This window comes from Chlamydotis macqueenii, chromosome 11, assembly GCF_036417535.1.
Source record: "Chlamydotis macqueenii isolate bChlMac1 chromosome 11, bChlMac1.mat, whole genome shotgun sequence".
Classification (NCBI taxonomy): Eukaryota; Metazoa; Chordata; class Aves; order Otidiformes; family Otididae; genus Chlamydotis; species Chlamydotis macqueenii.
This window is the reverse complement of record NC_141566.1, coordinates 21,306,270-21,318,582: the sequence shown is the minus strand read 5'-3', so window position 1 is coordinate 21,318,582 and position 12,313 is coordinate 21,306,270.

Genomic DNA, 12,313 nt, shown 5'->3' with positions numbered 1-12,313 from the left:
CCTCCCTGGCTCGCACGGAGGGAAGCCCGGCCCGGTGCAGTCTGCTCCCGTGGACACATTTTCCCTCAGCAAAAACAGGGCTACTTCTGTTTCTCCTTGCGCTGCCGTTGTGACTGGAGTGTTTGCTCAAAAGCTGCTGTCTGGAAAGCTGTGATGCTGTCCCAGGTGGGGAAGGGAAATGACCCTACTTTGGCAAGTTCCCCCACAACTGCAGTGGTGGAGCACTGGCCCAGGGTGCCCAGAGAGGTGGTGGATGCCCCATCCCTGGAAACATTCCAGGCCAGGTTGGCCGGGGCTCTGAGCAACCTGATCTGGTTGGAGATGTCCCTGCTTCTTGCAGGGGGGTTGGACTGGGTGGGCTTTGAAGGCCCCTTCCAACCCAAACCCTTCTGTGATGCTGTGATTCTATAAATGCCTTGTATGTAGGATACGGAAACAAAATACCTGGGCTGTGCAGCTGTCTTGCCTTTGGGCTTCTCCAGTTCAGCTCCATGTTAGTAACTCTTCGGGGGGCCAGAAGCTCTATTTTGGGGGCAGAATGAGACATCACTTGTGGTAACTCAGTGCGAAGACCCTCCAGCCTGTCTCATCTAGGAGAAGGGAACAGTGAACACGTTGACATCTGAGTCACTGTTATTTGGCATCTGACTGACCTCCTCTTTGAAATGAGTCAAGCTGTTGACTAATCTCCCAGCTGTCGGTACAGACCTTCTGCCTCTGTGACACGGGGAGCAGTTTGCTGTATCCTGTGCTTTGGAACAATGAAGATGCTGTTGTTGGCTTTTTCCAGCCAATAAAATTGTAAGCAAATTGGTTTACCTTCCTTCAAATGAATCATAGATTTCAGTGCTGACTGCTTGCTTCTTGTCAGGCTGAAATCACCCTGCACAGCCCCCGTTTCTGAGTGCTTTCCTCCTGCTTTTTGCATTCCAGTTCGTGATATGTCCATTTCAGAGCCCCAACCATTTTGTGCTCTGAGTTACCGACTCTCAATTCTCAAACCTCTTCCAAAAGAAGCAATTTAAAGTCTGCCTCCTGCTTCCTCCCCTCACTTTTCCTCCTGCACAGTCTCCGTTTCATCTTTGATGCAGCAAACATTTATTTTTCCTCAAATTTTATTGAGTTGTGAATTACATGTTTCTCCCTCTGTAGCACTTTGGAGAAATAAAACTGACTAAGCCGCGCAAGAGGATGGGCTAGAAAAGAAGTGAACTGAAAACATGAAGAAAAATCAGAATTATTAAATAAGAGTGCTGAAGAAGTACAGGAGAATTCAATTTCCAGACACGAAGGAGGTGTATGGATTTGCCATTTTAATGCATGCACTTACAGGTGGGGGTGCCTTTTAGGACAGCAATGAAGCAATGAAGTTGAAAACGTTCGTTACATAAACAAAATTCTCCCTCTCTGTCGGTGATGTTTCAGCTCAGTCTTCCTCTTGCTCTTACTCTCCTTTCATCATGCCCTTTTCTGTCTCTTTTTCCCTTTCCTGTGTGCTTTAGCATGCAGGTGTAGACCAGTATCACCGTGGTCACAAGTTGGTTGGTTGTAATGAGCTCATCAATGCAGTGCGATACAAATAGCTAGTGTTTGTTCGATGCCTTTCAGCTAAGCCTACAGAAATAGGTGCTACTCTTCGTGTTTTGCGAGAGGAAACAAAGGTACGTTTTATTTTCCTGATACCTGCGGTCCCACATTGCATAAACCTCCCAAACGTCGGCTCTTGCTCTGAGACGGCTCATTTCTCAAATGCATTCAAAACCCAAACACGACTTTACCCCTCGGTATAAAGTACATAAATACAGCTTGCTTTTTATTCTCCTGATGATGGAATACTGTAAGTCCGACATAGCAATCGTTCTCCTCTACTCAATGAAATTCTCGCTGTGTGCCATGGTTGCAAGACCAAGCCAAATGAGCTCATGGGCGTGGTTTGTGAAGTGTGACGCCAGGAGCGCGCGGCAGGGAGGATCAATTTTAATCACAGTAATTGATCTGTCCCCTTAGTCAGTCCTGATGTCAGTCACGCATGATGTGCAAAAGAAAGGGAATGGTAAAAAGAAAACCGGGGGATAGAACATTAGAACGAGTAAATCTAGGTATGATAAAAACGCTGAGAACTTTAATGCTGTGGAGAACGCTGCTGTGATTAAAAAGCAGTTTTCTTAGCAGATGCCAAGGAAAAGCAATACAAGGATTTGACTCGCGTTGTATTTAAAATCCACATAGAGCAGAAAGAAATTGAAGTGATAAAGACATCAGGGAATGTGGGGTGTTCTGAGGCAAAAGCAGTTGGCTACAGAAGGCGGAGTGATGCTAGCCGTCGGGGCGAGCCAGGCGGCTTGGCCTCCGCGGTCTTTTCTGACGGAGGAACTGCTGGCACAGGGCCGTGCACGCGCTGCCCACTCTGCTCTTCTCCTTACAGCAGTATTCCTTACAGCAGATGGACCCCGGAATGGCGAGAATTTCAGGTGGCCCCAGACGCTGGTGACACACCGCATTTCTATTGCAAATGGCTGGCAGCTGCAGAAAGTCAAGTTCAAAGAGTTAATGACAAAGTGTAATTAGTCCTGGTTCAGTGTGGAGAGGTGATGGCAAAATACAGGCCTGCCCGCTTTTTGGGGGTAAACGTGGATGTTCTGACTGTCGGGGGCCATGTACCTGTGGATGTGAAAAGGCTTGTTAATCTAGGCAACTTTTTGATGATGACTTAATGTGAGCGTTGCTTCATTCAGTACTGAAGCCTTATTACTGATTCTGCTTTCGTATTACTTCGGTAATATTTTGTCTTAAAGGATGCCACTGAAAGTGGACAAAACAAAGAGTTTCTGTTCCACAGAAAATTCACCAACACTTGTTCTCGTTTAGAGTGAATACTGGAAATTGTGAAATTTTCCACGGAAAGGAGAGTCCAACAATTTTAGAAAAAGCTTATTTTCTGTTATTTTTGTACCTTTTTTTAAAAAAAAAAAAAACAAACCTCCTCTTAGTCATATTTCATGCTCTTAAAACATCATAGACGAAGAACCCTGAAAGCAACCTGAAGGAGGAAAGTGCCCACAGCCAGCTGGCTTCCCTCTTGCCTGCACGGATGAAGGACAACCTGTAACTTGGGGAGGAGGCGGCACCGTGTGCCCTGCACAACTGAGCGATTCCGGCTGATTCTCAGGAGGAGAAACGTAGGCAGAGGGGTGCAGAGAGGCTTTTTGGCATTCTGTCTTGGCCTTTTCTGCGCCAGCTGAAGTAAAGAGGACTGAAAAAAAAAAAAACAAAATTTGGGAACAGGAGGACTTTCTGTGCTTTATGAGTTGAAGTTGATCGTGCAGCACAGTTTGATTTTGTCGCAGCTGGTATTAATTTCATAACAAGCTGCATAAATTTGATCAGAAGACCCTGGAGTACCTGGCATCAATGACAAACAAGCAAATAACCCCCCAAATCCCTGAATTGCTGTTTAGTAGTTCTTCTAGAAGACCAGAGTGCTGTTGACAGACCTGGTGACAACAAACAGCTTTTCTTTTACCTGACATGCTGTAAATAGCAAATACCTTCCCATTTTGACCCATAATTCACGTGCAACCGAACTGTGGGTTTGTGGCTGGAGAACAAATTGCAAAATTACAACCAGGAGGCTCTGCAGATACCAAGCAAGGATTTAGTCCATCAAGACCTCGGTTCAAGGGTGGGGAATAACACAATATGGGGAGCGTGCTTACGGTAGATGCTAGCACCGGGCGTTACGGGGCAGAGGTGCCTGGTGCCCCTTCCCACACCCTTCTGCACCAGCCTCTCCTCTTCCTCTGGCTCTCCTTCGCAATGTCCCCCTCAGGGCAGAGTTTCACTGAAAGAAAACTTCTTCCGGTGTGGGCATTATTTAGATGAAGTAGCAGAGGGATTTCTCCTGTCTCTTCGGAGAACAGCGAAGGAAAACAGGGAAGTAAAACCTCTGGAACTGGATGGACTGGTTAGGTGTTGAGACCTCACCTGCCAGGATCTGAAAAGCAGGCAGCCAGAGGGCATAAAAGCATCGGTTCAATAAAACCATTTAACTCTCCAATACTGGCATTAATTATCTGATTCTCTGCCTCTGAGGTCCACCAGAGCAATGCACTTGATGTGAAAATGAAAACAGATTGCTCTTTTTTAAGGATAAATAAGGGAAAATATGATGGGAAATGGACTTACTGGGGAACGAACCGCCTGCTAACGTCAGAGACGTCTGCTCAGGCCCTTGAGAGCCGCTCACGGTTCCCCAGAGCTCGTTCCAGGTACAGGAGCTTGCTTGTGGTCACGTTGTTGGTATAAGAAAATAAGCTGTGCTTACGTGCGGTATACATATTCTTGCCATAATAATTGCAAGCAAGATTTTTCATGCTCCCATGTCATGTCGATGCAGAAAAATTGGTGTAAAGCTGAGCTAGATCTTTTTGAAAGTCAACGGCACAGTGAAAACCAAAGGAGCCTACATCACTGGGGTGACTTTTTTAAAAATAAATTTTGCCCCTGCTCTATTACCATTAATCTACTGAATAAGCTTCATTTCCAGCTTATCTCTGCCAGTAAGGCTGACACAACCGTCTACGGAGCTATAACGGTTGTGTTCTGTAATGGGATGTTGATAGTCAATTTAAAATAAGGACATGGGGTTTCGCTCAAATCAAAAACAGATTGAAGAAAATAGCCTGCCAGTTCTGAAAAAAAAAAAAAAAAAGATCTGAAACTTTATTTTTTCCCAAAAATGCCTCAGCTCTTTTCTTTAATAGATTAATATTTAGACTTTGAAAATAGTCCGTCAACCACTAAACAAATGAGAAGCCTGGGACAGATTTAAGGAGAAAATTAAACTCAGTTGATGTGCAGGGAAGTGATTTTTCTTCTGGAAAAAGACTAGAGGAGATAGGCAGTTAACAGAACCTGCACAGAAATACAAAATTGTTTATTTTTCGATAGTAAATCAATACAATTCCCAGGAACGGCCCCGTCAGTTTAACAGGTTGTGTTGCTGGGGTTGAATTCAGCCATTGCCTTGGAGGAGGACAGGGACCTCCAGAGGCTCATGGAGACTGCAGGACACACAGGCTTTCATCTGGGATAGCATATTTTTTCAAATGAAAAAGTTATTTTATGTCCTTGCGTTACATTTTTGCGTTTTATTTTGGGTGACTTTTGAGAAATAATCATATGCAATACTTTTAGGGTTTTTTCCTTTTTTTTTTTTTCGCAGCTGAAATGATGTTTTCTCAACTAGCTGGTTCCTCTGCAAGGTGGATGCCACCGCAAAGCTAGGCTGACTGAATTAGCCAAAGTTTTTTGAAGCTTCAGTAGTTTTTAATCTGTAATTATTTGCTCATGGGAGGAAAAAGAATGTTATTTATTTCTGAAATCAATTTTAAACCAGCTAAAATCAGTTCCCTTAAAAAAAAAACAACACTGTTTTTGCAGCAGAAATATGATTGACAGAGCAGAGAGCAGAGTGGGAGGAGACCCAGGAGATCCTTCAGGAGTGGCTTTTCCAAGGTGGTCATTTCCTCAGCTCCTCATGACTGCAAAACCTCAGAAATCTCCGTCAGGGCCATCTTCAGACCCCGGTCCGTAAGCTGCCGTTGAGGTTGGTGGAGGTTGCGTATAGAATGGATTTCCTCACATGACACATGGACGTGCTCGGTGCCCCGTACCAGATAAGACGCCCCTCCATCCCATGCTCAGCAGATCCGATCACTTGAGCGTGGGACGGAGAGCACCGTTCATAGTTCATTTATCTTGTACTCTCCCAGACTTCACCATTACAAATGTGGTTCGTAACCATGGGGAGAGGCCTCTAATGAGAGCTGTGCTCGGTGCCTCTCTCATCCTTGCGGCAGCCTTGATGTCACGGTAATGGAAAGAACAAACCCACACAATCCGGCTTGCGTAAGCTTTTGATCCTCGCTTTCATCAGCCTTTCTGTTTTCGACTCCCTGATAGAAAAAATACCTGTATGACAAAAACAAAGTGTACTTTGACAACGCCAACCAACTGCTGTTAGTATTAGTGGTTCCTTCCTGCATAATCAAACGGTGAGTGGTTTCAAGCGATGTTAGAGGTTTCTAACTGTACACAAGCCAGCAATCCCAAGCCTTTATTTTGCAGGTTTACAATAACCGTAGTGCTAGTTAGTTGGACTCTTATGGATTAAGCAACTTCTGTGTTTGCTTGCCCTACAGATGAAAAGCAATACCCGGTGGTAATTAAAAACAAATTTATTTTTATTTATACAGTTATGCACCAGATGGTGTTTAGTACTATTTTTTGAAGAACAGCTTTTGAAACCTTAATTTCAAGTGATTCCTAAACAATACTCCAGGAGCTCCAGCTTTCTACGAAGCCTTTCCTGATGGACATCTGGTTTCTAGCTGGAAGCTCCAGCTCCTTTGCTGAAAGTAATTTTCTTCCACAGGAGTTTGTTTTTTCGCCAGAGTTTCTGAAAGCACGGAGGTGAAAGCAATATGAGAACAAGTGAACAAAGCAGCCCGTGGCATCCCCCAGAACACAACGCATTGCGCAGGAGCTGCTTGGGGCGCGCGGTATCGCAGTTCAGAGCGATCAGCGATGCTTCACGCAACCTCTGCTGAACAAAACAGCCCCGGTCAGCCTGGCTTGTGCCAGCACCTCCTAAAATTCCTCCCAGATGGCATGAGAGTTTCACCATTATGGTCCAGCCTTTTCCATTAGAAATAAGCATTATTGCTTAACACTCAGTTAATTTTTTTTTACTGATCCCAGCGTTCTGTCGTAGCCTCTTCACAGGATCTTTCTGCTTATTAAAAGAAGCTGGAGATTTCTCTAATGTGCAGACAGCCACCAGCGGGGATTGATGAAAGGCATGAATCTTTACAGATAAATCAAATAAGAACATCCTAGACCAACTCAGCAGCTTCCCATAAAGCAATTTCTGTGTCATCAGTCTCAGAAATCATATTGGTTTCAAATTCGGAGGCCTTGGTGAGCGGGAAGCCCTGCTTAGACATGTCATGGTTCGGGGAAAGACCAGAGAAGGTGAGGGAAGAAAGAGGCAGAGCCTGACCTGTGCTACAGCTGCCCCACTGAGCTGCAGAGAGCGCCGGGTGTCCCCTGCCGCTTTGGCCTGTGAGTTGATGTTTGCTGCCCTTTTAGCCTAGTGCCAATCTTGGAAGATGCAAACCGTCCAAGAGGTGGCTCTCCAAGGAGTTGTGTGGGGGCTGCTCTCGGTGCAAGAGGTCTCCTGGGTCCTCTCATGTTCAAGGTGGGGGATGGATCTGTGGCTCAGGAAGTGAAGGATTGGTGTGTCCCTGCAGGGTCAACATGGGATTCATGTCCGGGGAGAAGGTGGAGAAGACCCTTTCTTTCCTTTCCTTATCATTTTCAGTGGGGAAAAGCCAGTGCAACGCAGCAAGCCTGGAAGACCCTCATCTTCTCCTCTTCCAGCTTCCCCAGCGGAGCAGTAGGACACAGAAGATGTAATCCTCGCTTCTTGATGCCGTTCATTTTACATCTCAGCAGAAACTACCAAACCTCTCCCAGCTGTATGGCTGAGCTGGCAGCTTCCCTACCCTGCACAGAGTCCCACCGCAGCGGGCGCCGGCCCCCGCCGCAGTTGGCACGCCAGCTCCGACACCGGGGGCAGCTGACGGCTGGCGAGTTAGGGTGCTGTGTCAGGGTACCTCCGAGACGCCTACGTGGCTGCTCTCTTGCTCTGGGGATTAAGAATTTTGCTGCGGCACTTTACTGAGTATTTAAAAGTTGTTTTCCCAATGATCAAAACCAAGCTTTACTCTCTGTACAGTATTTGTCAGAATAGTCTGTTCTCTAAAGGAATCGCTTTTGCTCTGTATTTGTCATTCTTTTTTCATAGCTACAGCATTGCACAACGTAGTAAATAAAAATATCAAGCTCCAACAGAGCTCTTTTCATACAAAGCCCGTGAAACGATTCTCTGTAGCACATGAATACCACTAAAGAGCCTCGCTGCTTCCCCAAGACATTTCTCTGTTAAAAATACCAGGAAACCTGATCTAAGCTTTTCCCACTTTGTAAATGTGGAAACTACTAACGCTGTTTCTGCCTGCCCCGGCTGACTCATGCGCTGCTGCCGTCACGCACCGAAGCGGCAGCCCAGCTCTGAAGTCAGTGCGTGCAGCCCAGCTGCGTACCTGTCACCTCCGATCGACCGCCCGCTCCATCACGGCGCAGTCACTTGGGCACGAGTGCCGTCGTCACCCGCGGCCTCGGCTGCGGGGCGGGGGCCAGGGCATGGGCCAGCCCCCTGCCTCTGTGGTGGGAAGGGCCGTCTCGACCCTCTCCACTTTCCATGCAAGTAGCAGTTAGGACACGCATCACTCCGATGGGAGCAGATCTTTCTCCATGTCATCTTCTAAATCAGCAGATTCCTTCCTCACCGTTCACCCCCCTAATTTCTTTGCATGCCTTCCCATACTCCCTGCCTGCTTTTACTGCTGCCTCTTTGCACAGGTAGGGCCGTATCCTGCTTCCCTCCTCTGTCCCTCTTGCAGAAAGAAAAGTTTAAGAGACTGCTTGACTCCAGACTCATGAGCCCACAGGTCCTGTGAAGTCACCATCAGTGCTTCAGAAGTCATGGTCCTTCCATGATCCGTAGGGATCCCTACAAGACATACAGCAAGACGTGCAGCCAGCCATGACCCCCTCTGGGGACGTTTCCTGCTTCCAGCCCGTAGCTGAAGAGCATGGCCCAGGTTGCAGGACAGTCCCCAGCGCAGAAGCGGCCTGCGTGGAGGGATGCGGTGCTCCCAAGGGCTCCGGGATGGCTGGAAGAGCCCTACAGCGGGAGATCACCTGCGTTTGAGGGTGACCAGCAGAAATTTCATTATATAGTTTGAGCACTGATGCAGGAAGGCGTTTCAGCAGCTTCTCTGCTCATCTGCAGTATTTAGGCAGGATTTCATTCTCATCCCTCAGGTGCTCCAGAACAAATTATTTGAGCTTCACTAGGAGAGGAGATCGGATTAGCCGCTAAAGCAGCCAGATCAGGTTACGCATTTCTGTGCAGTTTTATTTTCTTCCTGCCACCCCAGCCATCTGTATAAATGGACACACATGTAAAACCAGCAGCATTTGCCATACAGGGAGATCTTGTTATAACGGGCACACGTTTCTTGAGTGTAAACATTTTCATTTGGGATCTGATACAGGAGCCAGAGGGGAAAGGTGCACACAGACCCTGTCTTTCCTTCTGGCAGGACAGTCAGGAAATAGCATTTTTTTTCTGAGCTTCCCAGCTGTCCGCCAGTGACGAATTACTGCTTGTTTCCATTTAGCCCAGCTTCAGCTGGTCTGAATCTATTCTATTTACAAGTGCCCTGAGATTAGTTCAAGTTGCTCCAGACTTCAGTGTGCTGACGTTGGAGGAGATAAACAGAAGTAATTTGCTGATTCACCATAACAATTTTCATAAAATATGAGTCAGGATTTTCTTCTTTCGTGTAACGATGAAATTAGGTTAGCATGCTTTGCCGAGCGCTTAGCTCTGCTATGTGTGTTCCCAGTAGCATCTAATGTTCCTGCAGTATATTTTTGGAAGTATAACCAGATTTATGAGGCCACATCTTCTCCTGTTCCCCTTTGGCTTCCCAATAAACTGCCATTCACCACTCTATGTCTAGAATTAGAAGCCTCTTCTTCACTCCATTATATTAGTCATGATACAAGTGGGTTTTCTGCAGCCTCTCACCTGCTGGACTATTAAATGGCCATTTAAATTCTGTGCCTACGTGAGCTTCTCCCAGGCTGGACAGCTGGAGCCAAGTTTGCTGAGCGTCCCGGGATTCACCTGAAATTACTGAGTGGGGAGACACCTCCTCCTTCAGATTCATCTTGGAGCAGGGTCGTCTTCGCACCCCTTTCACGTGGGACATTGCGCGTGCACGACCCCTTCAGCGTGTCTCACAGCGCCTGCCGTCCCGCCGTCCCGTCCTCTCCTTCCGATCCCAGCGGCGCCTTTCTCGTTTCCCACACTCAAAGAAGCTGTTTCAGACTGAAGTAGTTACTGTACAAAATGACATCAGCATTTAAATCGATTTCCTGAGGAAATGTTTTAATAGTCATTTTTATAGCTTATTTTGTGCTTTTTAACTTTTTCCTTTCTGGGTAAAGGTCAAGAAATTATTTCATACAGACCAGAGCTTGAGCATCAGTACAGGAAAAGAGCTAATTCTGACTAATCTCATGGACTTGATTGTTTTGATTCATTTTCATTCCGAGCACCAATGGCAGAAGAAAAAGTGGATCGCATCCTGCCTTCAGAGAGACTTTTCTGGATGAATGAAAACATTCTCCGCCTGTAGGTTCAGGCAATAAATAAACTTAACAAGTCTCTTCACATTTAAGAGTAAATAATAGTAAATAATAGAGAATAAAAGGCAGCAAGGAGCTATAAAAGCTCTGACCTCAGTGGACTTCTCTCATTCCACATCCTTTAAGAGAAATCTGCACATCAAGTAATTCTCAGCACTTTTACTCAGTAAGATACGATTTTCCCGCTATGGCTACTAAATTGAAAAAAAAAAACAAGCAGAGACCCTGTAAATTCCTCCCGAAATCTAGCCGAGCACTCAATCCGAGGTGCTTGGTGATGAGAGGAAGAGCTTACAGCGCTCTGAGAGCCGTGCGTGCAATCTGCTGGCTTCACCCTGGCAGGCTGGACAGGAAAATTTCATACGGTTGTGTTTCTCTTTTGGTGCGCGTCCGTGCAAAAGCGAATGCCTCGTTAACTTGGAAAGTGCAGTTTCCCCCTCCATGTTGTCCCAGAAGCATACACTTAAAATTAAGGCCATGGGGATTTATTTTTTCTCAGATGATTTGCTTTGAGACAGAATATGCATCATTCCTGACATGAAATTCTGGAGTTTTGGAAGGAAAACTCATCCTGTGATGGAATTTTCCAAAGGTAAGGATGATTTTCTTCCACCCTGCTGAACTGCAGAGCGGGGAGCTAAATTTGCAGGATACCTCAGATCTAAACACACTTGAGAACTGGGGAAGTGTAGATCAGGATCTGACCTTTACAATTTCAAGCTCGGTAATCTTCAGCATTTCGCGACTGCCTGTGTTGCTATCACAGTTTGAACTTGTTCTGCACATCAAAATCCCTGTGAAGTCTGATAAAATCTGAAAGTAGGGTTGGACTCCATTGTCCCAGGTGAGGATTTAGGTGCTGTTATTCTAGCAAAACATGACCTTGCACTAAGGTACCCGCTGCACGCTACGGACCTTGAGCTTCGCATTCATAAAACCCGATAAAGGGCAGAGCTCCAAGCCTCTGTGAAAAATTGGCTCTGCTTCTGAAATTTTATTCAGCAAGAAATCAGCGCTGTGCGTCACTGGTCAAAAGATGACTAAGCTCTGGTTATAAATGATACAAATGATAAGGATTTACAGCCAGATTATCCTGCTTTTTACTCCTCTTGAGTAATACCTTACTTCTTAACCAATGAATTAGAGATAAGCCAACCCTTAAACTAGGTGTTTGTTCAAACGCTTTGCTGACGAGAAACGTATTTATGTATATGTTAAGTGCTTTCTTGAATTAGGGCCAAAGTACGAGGAGGCAGCATGAGTCCAGGCTTCAGAGAGCATTTCTTGTACATTGCATCGGCAGAGGAGACCTGCCCTCAGAGGTTACCTTTAAAATCCTCATTTCCAAAACAAACAAAGTTCTCTGGGTGAAATCCCGGCTGTACTGAACTCAGCAGTGAAAGTCCCAGCGACCTCAATGGCCCCAGGATGTCATCAGGCAGCCGTCCTCCTCCTTTGTTCAGCCTCCCACTGCTTTTCAACTTGTTGAAAAATATATCGCTGCCAGCCCCGTGACCGTGTCCCTGGCCTGCCCGGGGCCATTCACACAGCCCGGTGACATCACGATGGCCCAGAGTTACATCCGCCTCCCCAAAAAATGCGCAAAGAGAGAAAGGCACAATTCCAAGAAAATCCAGCTCTCCCTGCCTGACACTAAATTGGGTTTATCAGCCATCAAGCCTTTCGCTGGGTACTAAACACTGCTCCCTTAGGCGGCAGCGCCGGGGTGCTGGCAATTACCTAGCGACACGGGGTGAAAAAAAAAAAAGATACGTAGCTCTTACTTAGTAATTCTCTGTTTTCCAAGTGCGCTAGGACCATTAACTAATTGATTTGCTCAATTAATCACTCAATAGCTAGATTCAATGCTTGGGCAGAGCTATGGGCTTCGTCCCGGCAGAGGCTGAGCGTGGATACTCCCCTCCTGCTGCCTGTGCAGGGCCACTGGCCCCCGGCTCCGCTGCGG